Source organism: Myotis brandtii, unplaced genomic scaffold (genome assembly GCF_000412655.1).
Source record: "Myotis brandtii unplaced genomic scaffold, ASM41265v1 scaffold277, whole genome shotgun sequence".
In the NCBI taxonomy this organism is placed as follows: Eukaryota; Metazoa; Chordata; class Mammalia; order Chiroptera; family Vespertilionidae; genus Myotis; species Myotis brandtii.
The window spans coordinates 406,478-417,066 of NW_005360548.1; the positions used below are offsets into that span (position 1 = coordinate 406,478).

A 10,589-nucleotide genomic window follows, 5' to 3' on the forward strand; every position below is an offset into this window, starting at 1 on the left:
CCCCTCACTATCCCTCTCACCCCTGACTATCACCCCTCACTATCCCCCTCACTATCTCCCTCACCCCTCACCCCTCACTATCTCCTCATCATCCACTTCTGTTCTTTGCTGTCTCTCAGGGTGTCTTCATTTTTCTCTGTGTCTATATTTCTGTTCTTCAGTCTCTGGATTTCTCTGGCCATCTCAGATCCTCTCTTTGCCTTGCCTGCCCTTTTGCCTTGCCTTTACTCTCACAGCCACAGGTATCACAATTGCTCTTTGTGCCTCCTACCCTGATAGTACAGCTTGCCATTCTCCAGTGTGATGATGTGATGATCAAACTACCTCATACTTAGTACACAAGGGTCCTGACCCATCAAAATGGATGTTTGAGTAAAAGAACCAGAAAGGACAAACCAGGTATGATGCCTGAATGTTACCTCACCACAATGTGAATTACTGTATTTACCTGTGTCGTTGTCATCGTTCCCTTCCACTAGAATGGTCCTGAACCCGCTGTGACAGCCTCGGTATTTACCTGTCTTATTGACTGCTGTACTTCCAACACCTAGCATAGAGCCTGGCACACAGTAGGTGCCCAAGAAATGTTTGTTGAATTAACAAATGAGTGAATGAATGAATGTTTGCCTGCCATGTTCCTCACCATCGGCTTGTCGAGTTTCTCTCTCTTGTTGTCTCGGTCACATCACGAGTCTCTTTCTGGACGTGTCTGTCTCATCCTTGATTTCTCAGTCTCGGTGTCTCCTTCTGTGGCCGCTATGCATTCATCCACTGAGTACTGACTATGTGCCAAGCCCTTTGTGTATTGGGTCTCGTTTCCATCCTTGCAATGACCCTCTAGGGTAACTATTCACATTTTCCAGATGAGGAAACCTGAGGCTCAATGCTAGGCAGACAACTGCCCGAGTGTCTTTAGCATGGCAAATAACTGCGAAGGTAAGTCTGAGTCAGTCTAATTGTAAAAACTAGTGCTTTATTCTGCCACATGAGCACTTCCCAGAGTGCGCTTCCTCAGAGCCATAGACCAGGAGAAGGTTATGTGTTCTCTGGAAAAAAAAAAGTTGTAAAATAGGCTGGGACCTGCTGTCAACTCCCTCCCCAGCTGGGTGAGTTACTTACAGAGCACATTAGTATTTTAAATGCCCCAGATGTCCGGCAGGAAATATACCAGTTTGCCTTTGTTTAACCCAGTCTTTGGTTGCTTATCCTTCCTATATAATAAAAGCCCAATATGCAAATTATCCCCTCAGGTGGTCGTTAGACTGGGAGTTCAACCAGGAGACCGGGAATTCAACTGCTCACTATGATGTATGCTGACCACCAGGAGGTGATGCAGAACATGGTGGGAGTTGGTGACACCGCACTGGCAGCAGGCGGCAGTGGAGGTGCTGCCGGCCCCGATGGGTCCTGACGAGAGCAGACTGTGACGGGATGGTGGAGCAGGTGAGGGGGTGGTGCCAGGCCATGGTGGGGTGCCAGACAGGGCTGTGGGGCTGTGAGGCTGGGGGCAGGAGCTGGGGCTGTGAGTCTTAGGGGCATGAGCTGGGGCCCAATCCCCGCAGGCCACCCTGAGGGACCCCACTCATGCACGAATTCATGCACCGGGCCTCTAGTTTATCCATAGAACCCCTTTCCCCAGACTCACTGTCCTCTTCTGCCTTGCATCCTCTCTAACTCATTTTCTTTCTGCCTCCCATTCTCTGCTATCTCTCTATGTGTCTCTGCCTCTCTCTCAGAAAGGCAGCATAGTGAAGTGATTGAAACAGCAAACTCTGGAACTAGACCGTCTGTGTTTGACAGCTGATTTTACCTAGACTGCTGTGTGACCTTGAGCAAAGTCTCAACCTCTCTGTGCTTTAGTCTTTCCATCTATTAAGTGGGGATGACAACAATACCTCCCTCAAAGGGTGAGGATTAAGTGAGTTACTCTGGGTAAAGCACTTTACACTTCCCAGGGTTGGAATGAGAAACCAAACTGGGTGCCAGATCACATAGCACACCAGGAGCCAGGAATTAGGGTCAGGCAAGTCCACAGTGGCACCTCCCAAGGTCAGGAAAGTCCAGGTTCTAACCATGAATTCAAGATGTCAGGATGTCAGTCTTTTCCTCCTGGGTGGAAGGAGTACATGTTTAGGCTGAGCCTGGCAGCTTTGACTTTCAGACTCACTCCCATAGCCTAGATCAGGATCTTTGGTGGTGGCAAGTGGTTTGTTTAGTTTTGCAAACAAGATGATGGTTCTCTATTTTAAAGGAGAGAAAAAGAAAGAGGCTGATAGCTAGGCAGATTTATCACATATTGGGCAATTATGGACTGATCCCTGCCAGGAAAGATTGGAGCCTAGTGGACATCAAACAAATTGGATCCAGACTCTGCACTCTGGAACTCAGAGTTAGAGAAAGAGCCAGAGATACCAAGAAAGAGGGAGAGTGTAAGAGAAAGAAAGATGCAGAGAGAGTCAGAAAAAGACACCCACATTGGGACACAGACAAAAAAAGACGAGGAGAGAACCGTCTGGCTCAATCAGAGAGACACAAAGAGTTCAAGAAAAAATTCAGAATGGAACTACCATATGATCCAGCAATTCCACTTCTGGGCATTTTCCCAAAGAAAATGAAAACATAATTTAAAAAGATATATGTACCCCTATGTTCATTTCAGCATTATTTACAACTAGAGGCCCAGTGCACAAAATTGTGCGCAGGTAGGGTCCCTAGGCCTAGCCTGTTTGCCAGTCCCCAGTCCTATCCCGCCGCCCCCACCAGCCACCTGGTTCCCCTCACCAGCCCTCATCCCGCCCCGCTGCCGCAACCAACCAGTTGGTTCCCCTCGCCAGCCCTGAGACCTGCCCCGCTGCCACCACCAGCCACCCGGTTCCCCTCACTGGCCCTCATCCTGCCCCGCTGCCACCACCAGCCACCCGGTTTCCCTCACTGGCCTTCATCCTGCCCCACTGCCGCTGCCAGCCACCTGGTTTCCCTCACCGGCCCCCCACCCCATAGCAACTGGTTGAGTGGTCGTTCCGGTCGTTATGCTTATGGTCGCTGGCCTTTTATTATATAGGATAGCCAAGATATGGAAGGTGTCCATTGACAGATGAACAGGTAAAGAAGATGTGATACACATATGATTATTTTTAAAAAAAATATTTTTATTGATTTCAGAGAGGAAGGGAAAGGGAGAAACATCCTATATAATAAAAGGCTAATATGCAAATAGACTGAACGGTGGAATGACTTGTCGCTATGATGTGTACTGACCACCAGGCGGCAGACGCTCAACGCAGGAGCTGTCCCCTGGTGGTCAGTGTGCTCCCACAGGGGGAGAGTGCTCAGCCAGAAGCTGGGCCCATGGCTGGTGAGCGCAGCAGTGGTGGTGGGAGCCTCTCCCTCCTCCAAGGCAGTGCTAAGGATGTCTGACTGCCGGCTTAGGCCCACTCCCCCTGGGGGGCAGGCCTAAGCCATCAGTTGGATATCCCCCGAGGGCTCCCAGACTGTGAGAAGGCACAGACCGGGCTGAGGGGACCCCCCCCCCAGTGCACAAATTTCGTGCACCGGACCTCTAGTCAATGATGAAAGAGAATCATTGATCAGCTGCCTTCTGCATGTCCCCTACTGGGGATTGAGCCTGCAACCCAGGCACATGCCCTGGATGAGAATTGAATCATGACCTCCTGGTTCATAGGTTGAAGCTTATCCACTGAGCCACATGGGCTAGGCTACATATGAATATTAATCAGCCAAAAAAATCACCAAGTGAACAGTGACTCTAAAAGGCTCAGATGGATTTAATTGACATTTATAGAACATTTCACCCCAAAGCTGCAGAATATACATTTTTCTCAAGTGCACATGGGTCATTCACAAAGATTGACCATATGTTAGGACACAAAACAAATCTCTACAAGTTCAAGAAGATTGAAATAATATCAAGCCTCTTCTCAGATCACAGTGGAATGAAATTAGAAATCAACTACCATAAAAACAGTAAAAAAACCATTCAAACATATGAAGGCTAAATAGCATGTTATTAAGTAATAAATGAGTGATGAATGAAATCAAGGAAGAAATAAAAAACTTCCTGGAAACAAATAAAAATGAACACACAACAACCCTAAATCTATGGGAAACAGCAAAAGTAGTCCTGAGAGGGAAGTTCATAGCACTACAGGCCTAACAAAAAAACAAGAAAAATTAATATTTTACTCTACAACTTAAAGAATTAGAAAAATAACAGCAAGAAAAGGCCTGAGTAAGTAGAAGGAAGGAAATAGTAAAGATTAGAACAGAGCTGGGTGGGAGTCATGAGCCAGAGGGAGCAGATGGTGAGGCCACTGCCATGCTGTCGTTGCCGCTGCAGGTTGTGGTGGTCTGTTCAAGCATGGAGGCGCACAACATTCTCAGCAAATGGGGATTCAGTGTCTGGTCCTTTGGAACCAGTGACTCATGGGAAGCTTCAGGGCCAGTGACTGACAAGCCCAATGTTTATGATTTCAAAACTACATATGATCAGATGTACAATGATTTCCTTAGGAAAGACAAGGAACTCTACACTCAGAGCAGCATTTTGCACATGTTGGACAGAAATAAGCAAATCAAGCCCCGGCCAGAGAGGTTCAAGAACTTCCAAGACCTGTTTGACCTGACCCTCAGAGAGAGTATACGACCAGGTGGTGGAAGATCTGAATTCCAGGGAGCAGGACACCTGCCAGCCGGTGCACATGATCAACGTGGACATCCAGGACAACCACGAGGAGGCGATGTTGGGGGCCTTCCTCATCTGTGAGCTCTGCCAGTGCATCCAGCACATAGAGGACATGGAAAACGAGATCGAGGAGCTGCTGCAGGAGTTTAAGGAGAAGAGCGGCCACACCTTTCTGCACACTGTCTGCTTCTACTGAGCCAGAGCCTCCCAAAGCAGCCTCTTGCAATGCCTATTGTTAATACTTGTTCCTTCCCATTTTTGTTTTGACCCTGAGGGCTGCTGCCCACAGACAGCCACCCTGCACTGTACATAGTTTGGCCCCACAACTGTCAAGTTTGGTGTCCCATCCTAGTTACTAGTGTGATATTAAAGTGTTTTTTCTTTAAGCAAAGAAAAAAAAAGATTAGAGCAGAAATAACATAGAGACTAAAAAAAAAACAACAATACAAAAAAATCAATGAAACCAAGAGCTGGTTCTTTGAAAAGATAAATAAGATTGATGAACCATTAACCAGACTCATCAAGAAACAAAGAGAGAGGACTAAAATAAATAAAATCAGAAATGATGAAAGTGAAGTAACAACAGACACCACAGAAATACAAAGGATTGTAAGAAAATACAATGAACAACAACTATATGTCAACTAGCTGGAAAATCTGGATGAAATGAACAAATTCCTAGAAAAATACAATCTCCCAAAATTCAATCAGGAAGAATCAGAAAACCTGAATAGGCCAATAACAACTGATGAAATAGAAGCAGTAATAAAAAAAAAATCCCAGCAAACAAAAGCTGTGGCCCAGATGGCTTTACAAGGGAGTTTTACTAAACATTCAAAGAACTAACACTTAAACTCCTCAAACTATTCCAAAAAATCCAAGAGGAAGGAGCACTTCCAAGCTCTTTTTGTGAGGCCAGCATTATCCTAATTCCAAAACCAGATAAAGACACTGCAAAGAAAGAGAATTACAGGCCAATATCCCTGATGAACATAGATGTTAAAATCCTCAACAAAATATTAGCAAATCAGATCCAGCAATATATTGAAAAGGTCATATCATGACCAAGTGGGATTTATTCCAGGGATGCAAGGCTGGTACAATATTCACAGATCAATAAACGTGATACATCACATAAACAAATTGAAAGACAAAAATCACATGACCATATCAATAGATGCAGAAAAAGCATTTGACAAAATCCAGCACCCATTTTTTATTAAAAAAACTCTCAGCAAAGTGGGAATAGAGGGAGCTTATCTAATCATAATACTAGTAAAGGCCATATATGACAAACCTACAGCCAACATCATGCTCAATGGGCAAAAACTAAAACCATTTCCCCTAAGAACAGGGACAAGACAGGGATGCCCTCTTTTACTACTCTCATTAAACACTAGAGGCCTGGTGCATGAAATTCGTGCACAGATGCGGTCCCTAGGCCTGGGCCTGGCCAGCAATTGAAGCACGAGCATCTGGTGTGGAAGGGCAGGTCCCAGCTGAACTCTGGGCCCTGGGCAGCACCTTGGCCCCCGGGACCCCGCACGACCCCCTCCACCTGAGTCACAGCGCCCGAGTCCCCATGAGGAGATGGCAGTGAGTGCAGCTGGACGCTGTGGGCCAGGGTGCAGTGTGGGCCTCTGGGCCACCCAGCAGCGCCACACGGAAGCTGGGCAGGCAGCACACTCTCTCCCGCTGGCCTCCCAGACAGGCTTCTGCATGAACCTACGGGAAGCCCGACTGGCCCCTGTGGCCCAGCTCACCCAGAAGAGGCCATGCAGGTGTGGGGCAGGCTCCTCGAGGGCACCTGGCACCTGAACATGGTGGGGGGACGCTTCCCTGGCACATGAGTCCTGGTGTCCCAGGGGAGGGTAGCAGGGGGAGTGAAGACGAGCTTGGTAGACACTCCCCATTCTGACTGCACCTCTGTCCCTGTCACCCCTGCTCCCAGGTAGCAGGTGAGAGGTCGCAGCGCATCGCTGTGGCCCGCCATGATCCGCGCTGCCCCCTGGTGGTCAGTGCACGTCATAGCGAGTGGTCAAACTCCAGGTCTCCCAGTGCAATGACTGCCAGAGGGGACAATTTGCATATTAGGCTTTTATTATATAGGATAGTACTGGAAGTCCTAGCCACAGTTATTAGATAAGAAGAAGAAATAAAAGGCGTCTAAATTGGAAAGGAGGAAGTAAAACTCTCATTATTCACAGATAACATGATATTGTACATAGAAAACCCCAAAGACTCCATCAAAAAACTACTAGATTTAATAAATGAATTCAGCAATGTAGCAGGATACAAAATCAACACCCAAAAATTGATGGCTTTTTTATGCACCAATAATGAATTCTCAGAAAGAGAAACTAAACAAACAATCCCATTTACCATTGCAACATAAAAATTAAGATATTTAAGAATAAACTTAACAAAGGAGGCTAAAGACCTACACTTGGAAAACTACACGACATTGAAAAAAGAGATAGAACAAGATATAAACAAGTGGAAGAATATACCATGTTAATGGATTAGTAGAATCAACATCATTAAAATATCCATACTACCCAAGGCAATCTACAGACTCAATGCAATCCCTATTAAAATACATACCAACAGCATATTTCCCAGATCTAGAACAAATACTCCAAAAATTTATATGGAACCAAAAAAGACCCTGAATAGCCACAACAATCAATCTTGAGAAAGAAGAACAAAGTTGGAGGGATCACAATACCAGATATCAAGTTATACTATAAAGCCACCAAAATCAAAACAGTCTTAAACTGGCAAAGGACAGGCATATAGATCAATGCAACAGAACAGAGACCCCAGAAATCAACCCAAGCCATGATGCTCAATTAATATTTGACAAAGGAAGTAAGAACATATAATGGAGTCAAGATAGTCTCTTCAATAAATGGTTTGGGAAAATTGGACAGATACATGCAAAAAAATGAAACCAGACCACCAACTTATACCACACACAAGAATAAACTCAGAATGGGTAAAAAACTTAAATGTAAGAAACCATAGACAGAAAAATCTCAGACATCACTCATAGCAATATATTCATGGATATTTCCTTTGCCCTAGGAGGCAAAGGAAACTAAGGAGAAAATAAACAAATGAGACTACATCAAAATAAAAAGTGTCTGCACAGCAAAAGAAACAATCAACAAAACAAAAAGTGAATCCACTGTATGGGAAAAATATTTGGCAATGATAGATTTGGTAAAGAGTTAAAATCCAAAATATATGAGGAAGTCATACAAGTTAACAAAAGGAAGACATACAATTCATTTGAAAAATGGGCAAAGGACCTAAATAGACACTTCTCACAGTCGACATACAGGTCCAGATACATGAAAAAAAGCTTAAAGTCACTGATCATCAGATAGATGCAAATTAAAAGGACAATGAGGTATCACCTCACACCTGTCAGAATGGCTACCATCAACAAATCAACAAATGACAAGTGCTGGCAAGTATGGGGAGAAAAGGGAGCCCTAGTACACTGCTGGTGAGAATGCAGACTGGTGCAACCACTGTGGAAAAGAGTATGGAGTTTCCTCAAAAAATTAAAAATGGAACTGCCATTTGACCCAGTGATCTCACTTCTGGGAATATATCCTAAGAAACCCCAAACACCAATCAAAAAGAAGTTATGCAGCCCTGTGTTCATAGCAGCACAATTTACAATAGCTAAGATCTGGAAACAGCCCAAGTTCCCATCAGTAGATGAGTGGATAAAAAAGCTGTGGTACATTTACACCATGGAATAATATGCCACAGTAAAAAAGAAGGATCTATTACCCTTTGAGACAGCATGGAGGGACCTGGAGAGCATTATGCTAAGCGAAATAAGCCAGTTAGAGAAAGACAAGTATCACATGATCTAATTTATTTTTGGAATATAATGAACAACATAAACTGATGAATAAAAATAGATCCAGAGACATAGAAGCATCAAACAGACCGTCCAACCTCAGAGGGAAGGCGAGGGTGGTGGTGGTGGTAAGAGATCAACCAAAGGACTTGTATGCATGCATATAAGCATAACCCATGGACACAGGCAGTAGGGGGCTGAGGGCATGTGCTGGAGGGGGAGAGGGGACGGCCTGGGAGAGGTCAACGGGGGAAAAAGGAGACATATGTAATACTTTAAACAATAAAGAATTTAAATTTTTAAAAAAGCTGTGGTACATTTATGCTATGGAATACTATGCAGCGCTAAAAAAGAAGGATCTTTACCCTTTGAGACAGCATGGAGGGACCTGGAGAGTATCACGTTAAGTGAAACAAGCCAGTCAGAGAAAGACAAGTATCACATGATCGCACTCATATGTGGAATCTAATGAATAAAAAACAAAACAAAAAAACCCTGTTGAACAAAATAGATCCAGAGACATTGAAGCATAGAACAACATGTGGAATCTCAAAGGGAAGGCGGGGGAGGGTGGGAAGTGATCAACCAAAGAACTTGTATGTGTATATGCATAACCCATGGACACAGACAATAGGGTGGTGAAGGCCTCAGGGGAGGGGTGGGGGCAGGCTAGAAGGAGTCAATGGCGGAAAAAAGAGGGCATATGTAATACTTTCAACAATAAAGACTTTTTAAAAAAGAGTACATACGTATGATTCTTCTAATATTAAGTTTATAAAGTGCAAGCTAATCTCTAGTGACAAACAGCAGATCAGTGGTTGCCTAGGGAGGAAGTTGAAAATAGGGAAGGGAGGAATTACAAAAGGGCACAGGGAAGCTTTCGGGGTGTTGGGTATGTTTATCTTATTTGTGATGATGGTTTCACTGGTGTGCAATATGCCACAATTATTTAAATTGTACACTTTACATATTTGCAGTTTATTGTATGTCAGTTATACCTCAGTAAAACTGATAAAAATAATTCAAATGTACTTGCACATATAAAAACAAGTTCCATCACAGATGCAGCCCCACCTGTGCCCCTGCAGCACCCCTCCCCTCCTGCATCTTTGTTTCTCTACCTCTCTCTGTCTCTCCTTCCCTTTCTCTGCCTTCATCTCTGTATTATACTCCTTCTCTATTTCTTGGCTTCTCTTTGTCTCTGTGTTTCTTCCTGTTTCTGCCTCATCTTCTCATTATAACTTTTTTTTTATTGTTTTTGTAATCTGGTGTGTATTTCACATGTATTGTGCATCTTAATTGGGACCCTAAATTTTCTCCAGAAATATTTGATCTGTATTTAGATTTCATGTGGATTACAATTGAAAAAGTAGATTCACATACTCATGTTTTTCCAAATGTACTTAGAAGTTTTCCAATTACTAAACTGAGTATCAATAGAGTACCAACATGGCTAGTATTAATACTAGCTACATTTTAAGTGCTTAATAGCTACATGTGGCAAGTGGTTATTGTTAGATCTGTGTCAACAGGAGCCAGGCCAAGAGATGTTGTGAGAGTTTAAGACATTTTATTACATCTCTCACAGTGGGCTGAGACCAGTGTGTGGGTGTCAGCCTCTAGGGAGCATTTAAGTTCTCTTATATAGGGACAGGGTCAGGATTGCACCAGCCAGCTGGGGTAGCTGCCTGAATAACAGGACGTCTTTGGAAGATAGCAGGATGTCTGGTGAGCACACAACTCAGGCAGAGGGGTGTGCCCGAGTCAGCTGGGGAGTATATTTTATCTTCTGCAGGTGCAGGCTGTTTGCTTCAAGCTATGGAAACAAAACAGAAACTTATAACAATACTAGTGGCCCGGTGCACGAAATTCATGCACAGCAAAAGGGAATTAATTAGAGGAAATATTTTAATATTGCTATTTGCCCTTTCTCTATAATAGAAGTGTCAGAGATGAAAGGAAATGAGTAAAATGTATATGAAAATAATATATGAATTTATTAATAAA

The 10,589-nt window shown here is 44.0% G+C and overlaps 1 long non-coding RNA gene and 1 pseudogene across 1 annotated transcript in view; one reads left to right on the plus strand and one right to left on the minus strand.

Annotated features, from left to right (window-relative positions):
• The first annotated feature begins 4,298 nt into the window (after window positions 1-4,298).
• On the plus strand, window positions 4,299-5,103 carry LOC102245621 (annotated as a pseudogene).
• Window positions 5,104-10,155: 5,052 nt separating this feature from the next.
• LOC102245423 overlaps window positions 10,156-10,589 on the minus strand; it is a 3,602-nt gene continuing 3,168 nt past the window's right edge. Inside the window, exon 3 of the long non-coding RNA XR_313735.2 lies at window positions 10,156-10,398. This is a non-coding gene — a long non-coding RNA (uncharacterized LOC102245423). The remainder of the gene's footprint in view (window positions 10,399-10,589) is intronic.